Genomic DNA, 17066 nt, shown 5'->3' with positions numbered 1-17066 from the left:
CCGGACAAGCCTCTCCTCTCCCTCTCTCCGTGTCTCCTTGCTCCTGAAAGAACGGGCAGAGCAGTTACAGAACAGTACAAGTTTAATCAGAGATAAACGAGGTCCTGGAAGGGAGATGGAGCGGACTCCGGCCGGCCCGAGTAATCTCCCCACTCTTAATTAAATGATTGAAGAAAAGCCAGCATATTAAGAGGAGGCCGCGTCTGGGTCTCCTGCCTCTTTTCCCAGATGGGAGAAGAAGTTAATAAGAAAAAACCCTGGAACCACCCTCGCCATGGTCCTCAGCGGCGCAGTGTGCCAAGGAGTGTGACAGTGAGAACGTCAAAGGATCGGCCCAATGAGACGGCGAGAACGGCAGAGGAGGGATTGCGTCGGCCCATCCCGTCCTGAAAGTCTGGCAGGTCGCCACGTGTTGTTCGTAATTTCGGTTTGGCGGGAAGAACATTATGTGCCTGATTCATCTGTTAACAATTGACCTCAGGAGGTTTACCATATCTATCCCTACTCCCACTCATTACAATCAGGTCCTCCATCCACCATGTGGCCTTACAGTGTACAATTCCAAGGACTGACTGTCCTCCGCTCTTTAATATCCCATCTTTAAATTACATATTACACTGAAGTGCTTTTGTACCATATCTGCAAGGATCACAAAGCTTAACGTGAACTCCAGACTAAAGGGACATGCAACTGAGCAATGTGTACACGGAACCGTTCCGCATTACGCCGAATCCTCTACGGGAAAGTAAACGTCAAGGAAGGTAACTTATTATTATAATAGCAACTTGGACCAGGACTAACTGTTAGTCCTCAAAACTGGAGTAAGACAAAATCTTCTAAACGCAACTGTCCAAGTGATCCATTCCCCATAAATGAAGAAGGGTTTCCACTGAAAGCAGTACAGATTCCATAAATAGAAACCTGCGTATTTCAGAGTCTTAGAGGAGTTTCACTTTGCAAATTTTGTGACTCGAGCAGGGGCATGACCTCACCCAGACATCCGGTTGGTGGGCCGACACGTGCACCTGTGCGCTGGGGTCCCGTGCTATACCCCATGAACCTGTAACGGTTAATGCCCTTCCTGTGCGCAGGCCCATTTATTTACCCCCAGCCATCCCTTGTGGTTCAGGGCGGTTCCGTGCTGTGGTCTCGGAACAGCTGACTGCACTCTTTTCTTTGGTTTTACTTAAATCATAAGCACTTTTGAAGGACTCAGAAAGGCAAAAATAATGAATCCAACTCGAGGGAGGCAATATTCCGTCTGACACAGACTGATAGACAGGACATGGACTGTCAATGGCAGCAAGGTTCACCGTTACTACAGTTAATTAAGAAAGATAAAGCTGCATGAAAAAGTTAATGGGGGGTTGAGAACTTGGAATAGCCGCAAAGTTCAATCGGTGAAGCAGAAGCGCCGGTCGGCTTCGGCTGCCTGTGTCTTTAAATAATTCATCTCTCTCTCTCTTTCTCTCTCTCTCTCTCCCTTTCTCTCCCTCTCTCTCCCTCTCTCTCCCTGCCTATCTCCCTCCTTGCTGTCTGCTTGTGTCAACTACAAAGCTGTTTCCCAGTGTTTTAGCTCTGCCCTAGTACATGTGCTCTCAATATGTAAGAGAGGCAACAATATCATAGGAGTTGCAGAACAAAAGGCCTATGCAGTCAGCAAGTAGGAGTTATAAATAAAGGGCAAAACAAATGACGGAAGCATCGAGATGGGAGTTTAGAGCTCCATTCCCTATGCACTGGGGGAATGACGAATTTTACCCCCCCCCGACACTGCTGAATGTCACAGGGCGAATGCATGTGACCTTGAGCTGCATTAGTGGCACAGCGAGGGTCGCTCTGCCTCCAGGTGTCCTTGAACTAGATCCACAAGACAAAACCCTTTGCGCTGCTGGGCAGACGTCTGAGATCTCCTCTGTCCTCCCCACCCACCGTGGCATGGTCTGCTCACAGCTTTATCCATGTCTCAGCGGAAGGAGAAAAAGAAATGGCAAAGGAAATTTTTATCCTTACGTTATGCCTGTAACCTCACTGCCTGCGCCGGCAGTGGTGGTACTTAAGAGGTCTGGCAAGCATATTAGAAAGGTTTTTTACTAGCTCAGTCCAGCTTGATGGAGGAGTGGTTCAAACTAAATTTGAGGTGCTTTACATAAGCCTCAGGTTTGAAAACAACCTGTAAAATGTATAAAAGCATGAAGAGCAGGTAGGTGCCAGGTGACATAGTGGTTAGAGCTGCTACCTTGCTTGTGAAGGACCCAGGTTCCAGCCCCTCTCTCGCTGTAGTGCCCTTGCGAAGGTACTTACCTGGGATTGTTCCAATAAAATTACCCAGCTGTATAAATGGGTAAATCACTGTAAGTACCCTGATGTTGTAACTCACTTTGGAGAAAGGATTTAGCACTGGCAAAAAAAAAATAAATTTAAAATGTGGCATCATCAGCTCCTACCAAACCCATGGTGAACACACAACTGGACTTTTACACATAGCAGGGGTTGCTTCTACCTTCGCTTAACTCCCTCATTCCTTGTTACAATAGAAATCTAAAACAATACCCACCAGAGATTCTTACCGAGTCAGCACTTTCCCCAACTCTATGTGGCACAGGACAATTAGATTTAAATTGCACATTCTTTCTTTGTGTTACTAGACTGACTCCCAGTCGGGGACATTTACGGAGGCTAAAAAAGGAATTTCTCCTACAGCAACTTGGTTAAGTGCTGAGGAAGGACAATGTATGCCTTTAACAGGGAGTTCAGAGAATGAGCTGCCATGTTACACCTACACAAGATGGGCAGATTGGGGACTGAGGTGCCGTTCCCTCAAAGTACGGTCTCGCTGAACACTTGATCGCAAAAGACACCTTGAGAGCCATTCAAAAGCACAAACTAACTTGCGCCTTTCTCCGGGTGCAAGGAGAACTTTATAGAAGTTAATAAAGACGCATTCCCCAAGGTCCGAACACTCCAGACAGCAATTTTAACACTTGCCAACGGCTGCCAAGCTTGTAACCAGCTGTTCTAGCCTTACATTTGTTTTTTGTTTTTTTTTTTTTTCTTTTGGTAGGGGGGATGCTTGACTTCTGACTGGGAAAGAGGGTTTTACCAGCGCACTGTCTCATACGAACGATCAAGAGTGAACCTCAGCCCACATAGGCAACAGGCCAAGCAGTACAAAAGAATTATAGGCCTGCACACATGACTCGGAGAACATGTTCTAGAGCAGATTTCTTCATTACATTTACATTCATTCATTTAGCAGACACTTTTCTCTAAAGCAACGTACATCTCATAGAATTCATTCTTTTGAATGTCCACCCGCTCAACACAAGAACCTCACCTCGCAACCTACAATGCTAACTGCCCGGCTAAAATCGTACATATAATAGGCACTGGGTGGCTGTTGTACATCTGTTGTTGCAACATTTGGGATATTTGGTGATTTCTTTGCCACAACTTAGCATGCTTTTCGAAATGCTGCAGGAGGCGAACGCAGGCAACATTGTTAGTCTTAATTTTGGCAACGCAATTTAAATAAGCCTCTTCTTGTGCCAAGCAACATCACATAAAGGATTAGGTTACACATAGCGCATAAACCGAACACCTGTCAGGGACCCTGACGAGGAACAGAGGGGACTAGAAGAACCTTCAGCATGGAGGTCAAGGTCTCGAAGCAAGGTTGCAGCCAGAACTCGCAAACTAAAGCCCTTTCGCTGGAGACGTGATCAAGATAGGAAGTCTCAGTGTGTTACGGCTCAAAGTATTAACTGTTTAAGAAGGCCTTCGGAGACACTCTACGCTAAGAAATATGCTGGCGGTCTGTTGAGATTAGCAGAAGTGTTATCTTAATGTGCAATCGCAAAGCGGAAGTCTGGGTCATGCAATCACCCTGAAAAGCAAAAGGAACACACACACACACACACACGCAAAAACTGGCATGCAGATTTAATTGCACTAACATCCACCAGAACCCAAACGAAGCAAAGAAAAAGTGACAGCAATGTGACTCGAACAGTTGGAGCCACCTGGGAACATTAGCTGCCACCAAACTTTGCAGAATGCTCTGCGCTTCTCATTCTGTCAAAAGTAGCGTGACAGCTGGAAGCACTGGCATGACTGCGGCTTCGTTGTTACGAAGCTCCTGAGAATTTTACTCCCCGATCATTCTGGAGGACTTGTGAGGTGGCTCACGTTCCCGTCAAATTAAACAAACAACTAATCATGTCAGGGAGAAGAAAGAAAGGGGGGTAGACAAGATAAATCCCTTTGCTCTTCCCCATCCGCATCAGACAGAGCTGGAAGGAAGGGCAGGAGGAATTAGTGCGGCATTAAGGGAAAAGGTCTAAAACCTGTTGCGGCAGGCTCTTCACCGTGAGCGAATTTGCGCTGACCGTGCTTGCTGCTAATGTGGATCGAACAGCAGTTCCCACTCAACTTACGCTCATAAGCCCCCTCAACTCACCCTCGCAAGCCCCCTTGACCTACTTCGGGCCACCACCCCAACAAAGACGGAAAAATAGACCCTGAGCAAAGCTCCATGGAATTTGATCAAGCAGGCCACCTTTCATTAACCCACCAGCACAAAAAAAAAAGAAAAAAAAAAATGCTCACACGTTCAAAAATGCATTAAACCCTTATCAGCCTGCGTGTTTGTAACCAACGGATGCTTTAATTAAACGGCGATACCAGCCAAGGGCGAGCAAGCAGGCCGCGATGCTATTTCGCCTGGTTCACGGCTTCCTCCCCTCATTCGCCTCCAAAATTATTTCATTTGCTAATGGCAAGGTTTCTTTATGCGCAATAAAGTCCTTAGCCTTATTACAAAAACATATTGAGCTCTACACTAGCTGAAGCAAATAATTCTTTATTCATTAACTTCAATTTCCACCGGCACTGACCTCTAAATCCCAGCAAGCTTTAGCAGTGGATAAGAGCTACTTCTCACGTCGACTACTTTTTTGGTCGGGGGATATGCAGACGGAGGAGGTGCAAACACGTTCGGTGTCCTCCAAGCACTTTTCTCAGTAATTCCTACAATGCGATCATGTCTCATTTAAGCACAAACACAGAAACAGCAGGATATTGATTTCTTTTTGTTACTTGCCAGAGGACAGACGAATGTTTTGTTCAACCCCGAAAGGCCACAGCGAGAGAAGTTTGGACCTTTAGACGCATCTATGGTCCGGGGAATAAAAACTGACTTTTCAAAGCTTGAAAAAACTCTTTCCCCATACATGTATTCAACATCGGCCAGCCTCCCACACGACCTGTACACCTCTCCGAACCATGGCTCTCACCTCTCCCTGACCTTCAGGGGAAGACAAACAAGCATGACCCGTGGGCTAAACTTTCCTTGGCCAGATGATAAGCACTTGTTTAATTACATTCACCTACATGGAATCAGACATTGTTCTGGGATGAAGTCAGCGCTCGGCAAGGTCACGGGACACTGGAAGGGTACGGGAACGAGAAAGGCAGCGTGCAGCTGCACCACATGCCTCTCGATGAGGCTGTGCTTGACGTGCGAAGGAACGTCTTATGATACTGTTGCCTCTTGAGGAAGCAGTGAATTGTCACGCTCACTGTGCTAAGATACACATCTATAGCTGTTTATGCATGTTCCTCTATTGCTGAAAGTAGTTTAAATAAGTTCTTTCGCTCAGAACACATGGGCTCTGTGGAAAGGTCTACCACAAAAAGGTCTAGCTAGAGATCTAGCACAGAAAAATATAAGCTTTAAAGCCTGTAATGACTGTGCATAAACTGAACTTGTGATATCTTTAAAAGATGACTCACTTTTATCGCTTTAAAACAAATTCCTCCCCTTTTACAGCGAAAATAAAGCGACAAGATGAACGGGAGTTGGCTCAATTAGAGCACTAGCCTTATTAACACCATTTGAATGTTTTTAGGTCAGGCCTAATCTTGGCCTAATCAGCAAGGTCAGCCTGCAACAAAAGTGCAGACGGCTTTAAAAAAATAATTGTTCCGCTAAATCTGTGTTGTCTGGCTAGCGTTCCAACATCAGATTGTCCAAATAACATTATGCAAGTAAAACGGTCACAGTTACTGGAATTGCCTGACTTTGAGTGACCACTGAAAATCATCCTCTGAATGATGCAAAATACCACGTCAAAAACAGTTCTCTGACTGTTCATACCATAAACTTGTGAAATATGCAAATATAGCCCTTCTAAGGGAAAAAAGGGGAAAAGTACAGACTTCCCCTTTAGAAATCTAAATATTTCTGATACCACTAGTAGTGTGGTCAGAGCTGACATGAAGGTTGAATTTAAAGTAGAAAAAAGCCTTTAAAAGGTTTTAGTAAAAGCCCAAAATGGAGGATTTCAAGAGGAAATCCTTTCCAATGCATGAGAACTAAATCCAATAAACCCAAGATATCACACTCATTTTACTGGGCATTACATGAATTTGCGAAAACGCATTTCACTAAAAGCTGCCACTTCAATGCTCGGTTGCAGAGAGGGAAGTAAAATTCTATTCTAGCTATAAAAGAACCTCCTTAGGTTAAGAGTAAAATCTTGGCAGCTGCAATACTGCCGAGCTGCCAGACCTAAAGCACAGAATTCAGTGGCTCCAGCTCAAACTAAGAACCCGGCAAGACTCGAGCGGCAAACTTGGGCACGCCGCTCCTGGTTCATTCACAGGGCTCTTATTGAGAGCCATTGGTGATTTTCTGCAATGACTTTTAGGTTTTTGGGGCCAAAAGCTTCACTGATCCTGCTTTGATTCAAATCTACGGTCCCCTCAGGCCACTGCTTCACAGTGAAAAAGTTGCAGAGGACGTTTGCTCAAGTGACACAAAGATTTGTTGTTTCTGAAAATTTCAATGCTGTCTGTTTAATCTCTTCAGCTATCACTCTCCATCTTTCCTCTTAGAAGTCACTGCATAACTCCTGTTATTAGTATCTTTCAAAAAAAGTTCTATCCGGAATACAATGAGATGCTTGACAATATTAAGGTAAACTTATAAAACCGCACATACTTTCAGGATCAAAACGTATTTAATTCAACACAAAACCAATGTTTGCCAGAAACCACAGCATTTCATCCAGAGTTATATATTCAGACGTTAAACTGTACTAAACTCGGACAAAAATATAGGCGTGATATACTTAATATCGTGACATTACAGAGGAAACATCCCTGCCAAAAAAGCGTTTTTGCTAGATGGGCACTTTTGATGGTAGATTTTCAGAAATGCCATACATTAATGTATCAAGGTACTTTGAAAATGATCGCCTCTCCGTATAAGAAGCTGTAAAGACCACATTTGTATGGTAAGCAAATCTCAGATGGCAGTTAATAACTAATCTTTGTCATTCCAAGAGCCAGCAGTGCAATTATTGTTACTCACGTCGCTGAACATGTAACACGGTTAAAATACACAAATAAATAATACCCTGGATGCAAACAATGTAAAAGCATGTCATGCTGAATTTATAATTATCAGCAGCTCGCTGAACTTTGCATATGCTGTATCCATCAAGACATCACCGTTCATAAATGATTAATGTCGTAATTGCTAAACACAGCCATACGGAGGGACTCAAATCCACATCAATTAGTGTTAAGTTTTCTCAGCCAAAACAGTCTGAGAGAACAGGTAATCACACCCAATACTGAGCTTCACTTTCCAGTTCCAACACATGCTGCCACACCTCCTCAACTAGAACACGCTCGGGCGATCATCGTGTCGGCCGATCGTGAGCCGCATATGGCTCGGTGCAGCTGATCTTGTCCAATCAGGGTGTTAGCGATGGTTCCCAGTGATTCTGCCTCAAAACGGGCAGGACGGTGTTCATGGGAAAACCCTCTGGCCTTGAAACATGTTTACCTTGACGCAATGTAGGGTGTCACCATACTCCAAACTAGTGTCTTCTGGAAGGGTGTGCGTTTCCAGGAATGACAAAGCAGCTCATGAGTATAATTACCTCCCTTGATTTTGGTATAGTTTCCAAAAGCAGATAAAAACCCTGACCTCCAGAATAAAGCAAATGCACAAAAAGCCCAGCCATGTTTTGTAGCAGCGCGTTTCATTCAGCTGAAATTATTTCAGTTCTCAGCTAAAAATATGCCGGCATAGTGTTGCTAAACAGCAGCTTAAACCATCAGACGTGATTATTCGGGATCTGCAGGGGGCAGAGTGGGGGGTACTGGCTCAGGCATTAGAGGGCTGGAGCAGTTCTCCTGAACCCTGGCGCATCCATTCTCGCCAGCCCCATACCAAGGTCGCCTTCAAACCTCACTGTGGCGGCTCCGTCGAGGCCGCAGCCGAAGATGCTCCGCTGAGCACGGACGAGCTCATTGGGATGCAGGGAAGCAATTGCGCTGCCTCGCTGACGGATATAAAATGCAGGGGCCGTTCCCGAGTTCAGGATCCAGCAGCTAGAGTGGGGCACACAGATGAGTTTTTTTTTTTTTTTTTCAAAAATCTAAATAACAATTAAAACATAAAATTAGTCCAAACAACACTGTGTGTGGTACCAAAGAATGTTCTCTTCAAAACGGCAGGTCTGAACAATTGTGCCGCCCCCATGGCCCACCACCTACCAGCTCTCTTTCACAGATCCCGCCAACAATGAAACCACTGTGGTCAAGGGTAGAATAGGTGCACACTGATGTGCCAGTACACAAACTCACGGGCCTCGAAAAACATCCCTGGGGTGGAACCTGACACCCCACACCCACCCAGGCTGTAAAAGAAGGAGTCTGGTGTCGCCCGAGCAACAGCGGGACTCTACTGACTTGCCTTTCCTGTTGAGCGACGTGATTCAGCGGGCCTTCAGAACACTTTCACCACTCCGGCTAGAGAAGGGGCATTTTAAAGTTATGTAAGTGCCGGTGCTGAACTTGCGTGGGCATCTCCCAGAATCAAGTGACAAAACCCCGCTCAGACATCCCTCGGTTCAACAACACATTCATGCCTGTACCAATAAAGCAGAGAGAACGGGCAAGGACCTACAGCCTTCAAAGATCAAAGACAGCAAAACAGGATACGGAGAAACAAAGGAGCACTTTGGCTGAATAAACATATATTTATATTCCGTAACACATGAGTGAATAATGGTGATCTGTCCATTGAATATTACATTTAATGTCCAGTTTCAGGCAATATCACTTTCCATTGCAACAATGGGGCACAGAACGGCTTGCCATCATTGTACGAGGTGTACAGTGGTACAATTCTCTAGCGCACACCGCAACAAAGGGCAAGTCTGGGGAAGAGCTCTGCATCTCCTCCTTGACAAGTTGCGCACACGTATGGCATTCTTGCTGAAATTTCAGGTACATGGGAAGAAAGCTTAGGTATCTTGAGCTCTTGGATTCATAGCTGGTAATACATTTGATTTGCTCCAAAGGTCACAGTGAAGGTCAGTGCTTAAGACGACCCCGCACAGAATCACCTCGCTCAGAGCTTGCAGCGACATCAGAGCTGAGAGTGCAGAAGCGACTGCAGTCTCTGTTACCGCTGTATACTTTAATGGGATCCACGCAGAATTCTGCTGCTGATTTTTTTTTTTTAAGGTGCCATCTCCCAAACACTTGAAGGTAAACAACTACTGACAACTGCCTCTCTGAGCCTACCCTGGCACATCTGCTCACTCATTGTTCTGACAGGAGTAGCAGAACTGAGCATTATCCCCACACCTCCGCCCCTACACCTGGTCCCCGAATCTGTGCAACACACAGAGAAGGGGCTCCCCATTCCCTCTATCTTGGGGGCAGATCCGCCTTCGTGGCTCTGGCCTAGCTCTGCTCTAATTAGAGAAGCATATCGACGAGTGTCAAATAACCACCCCCGGCCCCAGCCGCGCTCTTAGCCTCAAAATAATCATCAACTTTAGCTCAGGGTACGAGGGGGAAACATCAGGTCGCTCCCACACACAACCTCCGATAAGCTTTTGACCAGAAGCAGGTGGGTACTACCCACGGGCCCTGACAACGACCTTTCTATTTTGGCTAATTAGGGCTCTGAAATATGCATCGAGTGATGGAAAAGATGCGGTACTATGCAAAGATAAGAAGCTCTCTTTGAAACTCTCTTGTATCAGTTGATTGCCAGCTACAGCACAAGCCAAGGTGTAGAACCTACATTGGTGGAGCAGAAGGATGACAGCTATCTATGCCCATGTAATAGGAGTCTTAGTTTCAGCACCAGCTTACCAAATGGAGGTTTTTGTCCAGACTTATCCAACAGGCACTGTTACTTCAGGACTCTTTGTTTCAACATCCGTCTAACCAATTACAACCTCAGTCTCAACACTCGCCATCCGAAAGGGTGACGTTTCAGAAGACTGATGTGGGGAGGTTCAAGGCAGAAAGGACAAGAAATGGGAGCCTCAAATGGACTCCATGAAGGCCTGGAAATAACCCTTTCCACTCACCCCGTGAAAAAAAAAAAGTCTAGACAGGTTCCCATCACTGTGGGAGAAGTTACAGTAATGGTGCAATCACCTGTCTCACTTACTCAGACTTTACCCTGAAGAAAAGAAGCCGAGCAGCTTTCACACTTCCTCAAAAAGACGAGGACAGATCGGCCACGAGCGAAGGCTCGCAAGCAGAGATGTGGGCCAAAAGCTGCGGTAAAAACTAGTTTTACCCGCGTTTTATGTTCTATAGATGGCACACTCCTTCCCAGCAATAAATCCAAACCCCTTCCACATAGTTCTGCAGCATGTTCTGTCGCCTTTCTGTGCAATATATCAATCTTCCTAGTCATTCATAAATTCTAAAAAATCCCCTTTTAGTTAATTGCTTGGCAAATTTAATTTTAAAAAAGCTTTTAAAAGAGAAAGATAATTAAGTTGGGATCTCTGCACCCCCCCCCCCCCCGTCTCTCTCTTTTTGCTTGGCCGGAGCGAGGACATGTGCAATGTGGGAAGCCTGCATTAAAGTCAGATGATTACATAAGAACGGAGCTCTGGCCCTGCGCAGCTTATTGTAGCAGACGTGATGCCCTTGTCAGAGCGCTGAAGGTTCCAGGAAGGACAGCCAGCTAAGAACTTGTGAAGGACAGGGCCCTCTAATAGGGCGACGCCGGTGGTGGCCTTGGATGCGGAATTCTCCGCTCGACAGGCTCATACATCAATCCGTCAGCTTACGGAGACAAGCCTCTAACCTCCGCGGGTCTCGGGATTGGCCTGGGAATGAATGGCATTTCGGATAGCCATCTCGCCTCTTCGGGCCTCGCTCGATATAACCTGGTTAAATTAAGATGTAGTTGAATAACGTTTCTAACTCTGTAAAATTCCTATTTCGCTGTCGGCGCTGCCAGGCCACTACCAGCTTTCCACATGGCCTCCGCTCAGCTCAGCGCTCTACTTCGGGAACACTAAAGGAGCAGAGATAAATGTGATCGCTATGGTCAAAAAAGGCCTGGATGACAACGGCACGGAACATACAGATAAACTCAAGTTAACGGGACCTTGCTTTAGAGGTCAATCCCCATCAACGACATTGAAAATACACTTAGTCTAAATAACTGGCATTCTGCACCATGCTGATATTAAAATATTTTCTAAGTAACTTATATTAAGAAACCTCGTGGATGACCTAAAAGAATTCACTGTTTTACACTTTATTATGTTTAATATCACTCATTACCTTGTTAAACATTTTAGTGATAGAAAAACTTTCTCTAATTCGACAACATTTACATACACAGACACACCAATACTTAAATATTTAACGTACATACAAGGAGGAGGATGGGCAAAATGAGCTTCATTTCAGAAAGTAATCCGTGCAGTACGGACAGAACAGAAATCTGAAGCAACTGAAGATTTACGCACTTCTGTATTATAAGGGTTGTTTACTTTTCAGTTGCGACACAAGCTTAACAAGTCAACAAGCCACCTTATAAACACACTCGACTGATTAGAAGAGGCACCCGCTTGTCGGCAGGACAATGAGAACAAGAGCGTGACACTGCAAGTTTACATTTTGTTTGGATTTTCCCGAACCCTTCGGAAACCATATATAGTAGAGAGTTATTGATGACCGTATCCTATGCTGTTTGCTCCGGTGTGTGCATCGGGGCCAAATTTCTATGGAAAAATATCAGCGACACACCTCATTTGCCACGGGTTGAAGGGAATATCATTTCTGCTACCGAAAAATGAGGCTGCATTGATAGATGTGATTAAAGGTGTTTCCATTATTTTTGCTTATGGTATTTGTTAAGGGAGATATTTGATTATCTCCTTCAGAAACACGTTACTGGGAACTAGCTGGGGGAACCGCATGCTCCCTCTGCTCTAACTCAGTGACCTGGAACATTTAGAGAATTTTATCCAGTTGCCTCCCCCAAAATCCCCCACGCCACCCATCAAAGAGGCAACCGATGGCAGAAGGGGTTTGTTTGATTTATCAGCGTCTGGATCTGTCTGTGGGCCTAGTGAGTAATTTATGCGAAGTATGAATAATTCAGCGCAAACTGAATCACAACCAATCAATTGGATGCGATAATTGAGAGGTGTGCTGTCTGCTCTGAGGGCAGAGGCGGGTGCCGTGGAGCGGTCGGGCCCGAGGGGCCCAGCGTTCCCGTGTTACCGCTGCCTGACAAGCTCCAGTGTCACATGGCCGCCTCCTGCCTAGTCATCACACCCCAGCGATCCCGGGTTCAACTTCTTTCCCCCCGACCTCCTCCTACTTCCGCATGTTCAGGGTGAGAGACCGTGGCCCTGCGTGTATTGCTCAGGCTACGATCCCCCATCAGCAAACGTAAAATGGAGGGAAAACCCGACCCCGCAGTATTTGGCGGTACGGAACTATGACAAAACATCCCAGGTTGCACGCCCGACTCCACACAGCGTCTGCATCAATTCATTGAGAACACACAGCTTTATCCTTACCTTTCAAGCTGTTCTTATTACTAATCCATGTACTTTCCCAAGCAACGTACTGGGATCAGATAAAGGTTCCCCCCCTGCACAAAGAGATAATGGAGACAACATACAAAGCATGCATTAACTACTACTGTCTATTGACACAACCATCTGGTTCCCAGATAGCAGCCTGCGATGCCCCGCACCTGTTCCAGCCTTTGGCTTGTACCAGAGGGTCACAGTGTCATCTCCCGTGCTCAAGAGTCACCTTTCAAAGAAAATCCACTTGGATCTGCCAATTTTCAAAGTAGAACACGCTGAAAAACATTTAGGGAGGTGTAACTTCGGGTCTTAGACCCCGGGGGCAAAGGGAAGTGGAATTCACCGCAGTCGACGGCCGCTCTCCAAAGCAGAGCACAAGACCCACATTCACAGATCAGCAGAACCACATTCAGAGGTTCACACTGAGTGCACCTCTCCATTCTGCATCATGATTTCCAACACATCATCCTGCCATCACACTGCCAGCCTGTCTTGCTGCACGGCACCCACTCTTTCCAGCAAAACCACAGCAACGCGCCGATACGGACACTGCGATGGCAGTTGCCACTTCGAGCCCGTGAACGGCTCCTGCTGTCGTACTCCTGAGAAAGGTACTTAACCTGAACTGCATCAACTATATCGTATTGTATCATGTCTGAACAACACAAGATGCTCATACACACATTTCAGCTGAAAATCAGCTACATATCATGTAATAATGATACATACACGAAGAAGTTTACTCCACACATAACGTAAACAATGTTTAGGTACGTGCTACTCGAAAACAATACAAAATAGCTGAAAATGTTACAACAGTTTGACTTCACTTTGGAAAATGACAGAGGTGGACACATTTTTATAAGCGATCGCAATGTTACAATGTATCTACTATTGTAAGTCACCTTGGCTGAAAAGGTGTCAGCTAAATACTACAATGAATACTATGTAGACTATGTAAGTCGCTTTGGAGAAAAGCATCTGCTAAACGAAACAGGGAAACAGATGACCTTCAACATTTACACTGTCATTTAGTACACTTGCATTTATTCATTTAGCAGACAGTTTTCTCCAAAACAACGTAGATCCCCGAGAACACTGACGCGTATTTTCTGGGAGGATTTCATTGGAAGTTTTATACCTTTACTGTCCAAAAAATCTGAAAAAAAAAACCAAATGTCTTCTTTGCACTGGAGCCAACAAAGGAATACATTGTTGCTGGCTTATCGTGTGATCAGACAGATGCTGAAACAGGCCATTTGTTTCTGCTGAAGATGACAAGTTGAAAACATGCACCCAAAAGGTTATTAACAAAACCTTTACATTCTCTCCCACGGAAACCAAAGCAAAGGTGTGAAATTAACAGAGGGACGAGGGAACTATATTAACTTCGCCGGTCGAAGGGTTAGTAATAGTTTAGTAATGCCTAAGGAAGTCCGACGGAACCACACAGGTAGAGGCTGTTCGAACCAAGGAAGCCCAGGTGATATGTGACATCAGATGGCCGGACAGCTGGTAGTGTAGTGGTTAGTGCTGTTGCCTTTATACCCCAAGGTTACAGGTTTGAATCTCCTTCCTGGCTGTAGTATCCTTGAGCAAGGTACTTACCCTAAATTGCTCTGGTAAAAATGGGTAATTAAATTAACATTACAAGCTACTTTGAAGGAAAGCATCAGATAAATGTATCAATGTCAAACTAAGTGGAACTTTTTGAGTTGTACCGCAGCAGAAAATAAATATTTCAAAAGGACCATTTGGTGGATTCCAGTAATTTAGATTCCAAATGGGATGCATTGAGAACTGAATATTTAACAGGTTATAAATTTAACAGGGTAGGCCTTCGGTCAGCAGCTAGTAAAGAGTTGCCCAAATGTTACAGGTAACATCTGGTCCTGTTATGTGACACAAGTCAATCACAGTTCAAACTTTGCTGGGCATGTGTTAAACGTTTCACACTTATTTTTGGGTTGCAAGTAACTATCGCTACAAAAGCGGAGTCTCCCTGCTCTACAAGAAGAGTAATGTGTTTTTACTTGTTCGCGCAACACGGCCATGCTGGCATACACACACGCATGCATGCCCACAAGGGCATGCCTGCACTGACACCGAGTGCTCTGCATACTCTTTCTGCTCAATGACTCTCAAAATCTCCTAAGTGGCAAATTCAGCTGTTTTTGTTTGTCTGTTGGTTAAACGAGAGTAATACATCACAATAACTGAAAATACTAACAGGGAGAACTGCAGACAAGTAGTCGCCCTGGGAAACCGTTGTATTATCCATCCTGTTGCTTTAATACACATGTAGCTGTCGGTAACAACTCATGTGGTTCAGGGAACACACACACACACACACACACAAATCAAGAGCAAGAGCGTAAATTATTGAATTATTTGCCAGCAGGGAAAAGGGGAAAGAGTCTTTCGGGTGGAATGATACGTATGACAAGATTGCAGCAAACTGTTTCCAGTGCCAGCAGGGTCTGCAGCAGAAAAAAAAAAAAAAGAAATTATCACCATGACCATTATGACTTCTTTAGTGAAACTCTGCCATGATTTCAAGTGCAGGACTGCATGTGATGTGCTCCGAGAAGGCCGCAGAACAGCTCGGCCCTGCGGATCAGAACTGCAAAACTGAATCCGAAGCAAAGCAGACGCCACACTGCAGGATCATGTGGGAAATTATCAGTACAGTATAATTAACAGAAGAGCGTAAATGCAGTAATTAAACAGCAGAGCTCTTCGTTGACGGTCAGGGAATCCCCTGGACGGGACGCCAGTCCATCGCAGGGCGAGGATCACACACAGTGCCTCGCGCGCGCTCCCGCCGTGCCTCCGCTCCGGACAGACTCCGGACCGACTCCGGACCACCGCGGCCACCGCACTGGTCTAGTGGTCACCGATCATAATGCATGGACGGTTGGAACTGAACTCTCAATTGCCAGGTAAGATCCAGGTGGTGCAGCTGTGTTGTCAGATGAGATGCGCGTTCCCTACATGATCTGGCTGCGAGCATCGGAACCCATCGCCGGTACCGCCGCGCGCGCGCTACAGAGCCGCAAACACGACTGGCGGCGCGATCACAGTGTTCGTCACTTGTATGGAAATCGGCATTTCCAATTCATGTAATTTTTTGCTTCTAAACACCACAGGACAAAAAATGCACGCGACACCCGGGGGCGACGATGCGGACGACACTCCCGCCCCCCCCCCAACCTCCTCGGAAATGACGAGGGCGACACATTGTGTTGATTAAAAAAAAAGATACAAAATGGAAACTGGACTCGGGAGCCCCTGGGTGCCCGAGCCCCCACCCCTACCTCCATCCGCCCCTCGGTGTGTCGCCCCTCGGTGTGTCGCCCCCCGGTTCCGCAGACCACCGCGCGCGGAGGATGCGTCGCGCGAGCGAATAAATGCGCGTCGTTCGGTTCGCTCTGCTCCGCGGTTCCCAACACGTACCTGTTCAGACGTTCAAAAAAACGCGCTGCATCTTCTTGGGCAAAGGGTGAAATCCTTCTGCATTTTCAAAAATAATAATAATAATTATTATTATTATTATTATCACTTTATTTCTTTCTTAACGACGCCGACTGAACCTCTAAGAGTGAACGAGTCTGTACGCGTTCCGGCTAAAAACTGTCACAGCCTCCTTCGTCTTCTCTGTTCTTCTTCCACAGCTCCTGCGAACACGGAGCCCTGCGCTCAGGGGTCTGACGGAATTGTTTATTCTCGGTGTCCCCGGCGCGCGCGCGCGCGCGCACTCACACACACACACACACTCACACATACACACGCACTCACACTCACTCACTCGCTCCGCAACGCTATGCACACGCCCCCTCTCCTGCGCGTGGACAGCACCCTTAAAGGCGCCGCGTCAGGGCGGAAAGCCCGCGCGCGCCCCGAAGCCCCGAAGCCCCGGCTCAACATGGTGGGTCGCGTTCTTCTCCCGGGCTCGGCGCGTGAAGGCCCAGCGCGTGAAGGCCCAGCGCGTGAAGGCCCAGCGCGTGAAGGTCCAGCGCGCTCCATCACCGTCCATTTCCGCAGCTGCACGTTACACACATAGAGGCTGTGCGATTAACACTGGCGTTTTGCTGATCTAATGCAGAAACAAACTACTGTGTGTGTGTGTAATGCAAGGACGGGTTTAAGCAATTTTTTAAATGAAATTGAATATGC

General features: G+C 46.2%; 1 protein-coding gene across 1 annotated transcript in view; it reads right to left on the bottom strand.

Annotated features, from left to right (window-relative positions):
* The window catches only part of nrip1a (nuclear receptor interacting protein 1a), a 34071-nt gene extending 17500 nt beyond the window's left edge, over positions 1-16571 (bottom strand). The window contains exon 1 of the mRNA XM_018748860.2: positions 16347-16571. The gene's annotated coding sequence lies outside the window, so the exon portion shown is untranslated. The remainder of the gene's footprint in view (positions 1-16346) is intronic.
* Between the last annotated feature and the right edge of the window lie 495 nt (positions 16572-17066).

This window comes from Scleropages formosus, chromosome 10, assembly GCF_900964775.1.
Source record: "Scleropages formosus chromosome 10, fSclFor1.1, whole genome shotgun sequence".
Lineage (NCBI taxonomy): Eukaryota > Metazoa > Chordata > Actinopteri > Osteoglossiformes > Osteoglossidae > Scleropages > Scleropages formosus.
Note: the sequence above shows the minus strand (reverse complement) of the source record. Positions and strands in the feature narration are given on the sequence as shown.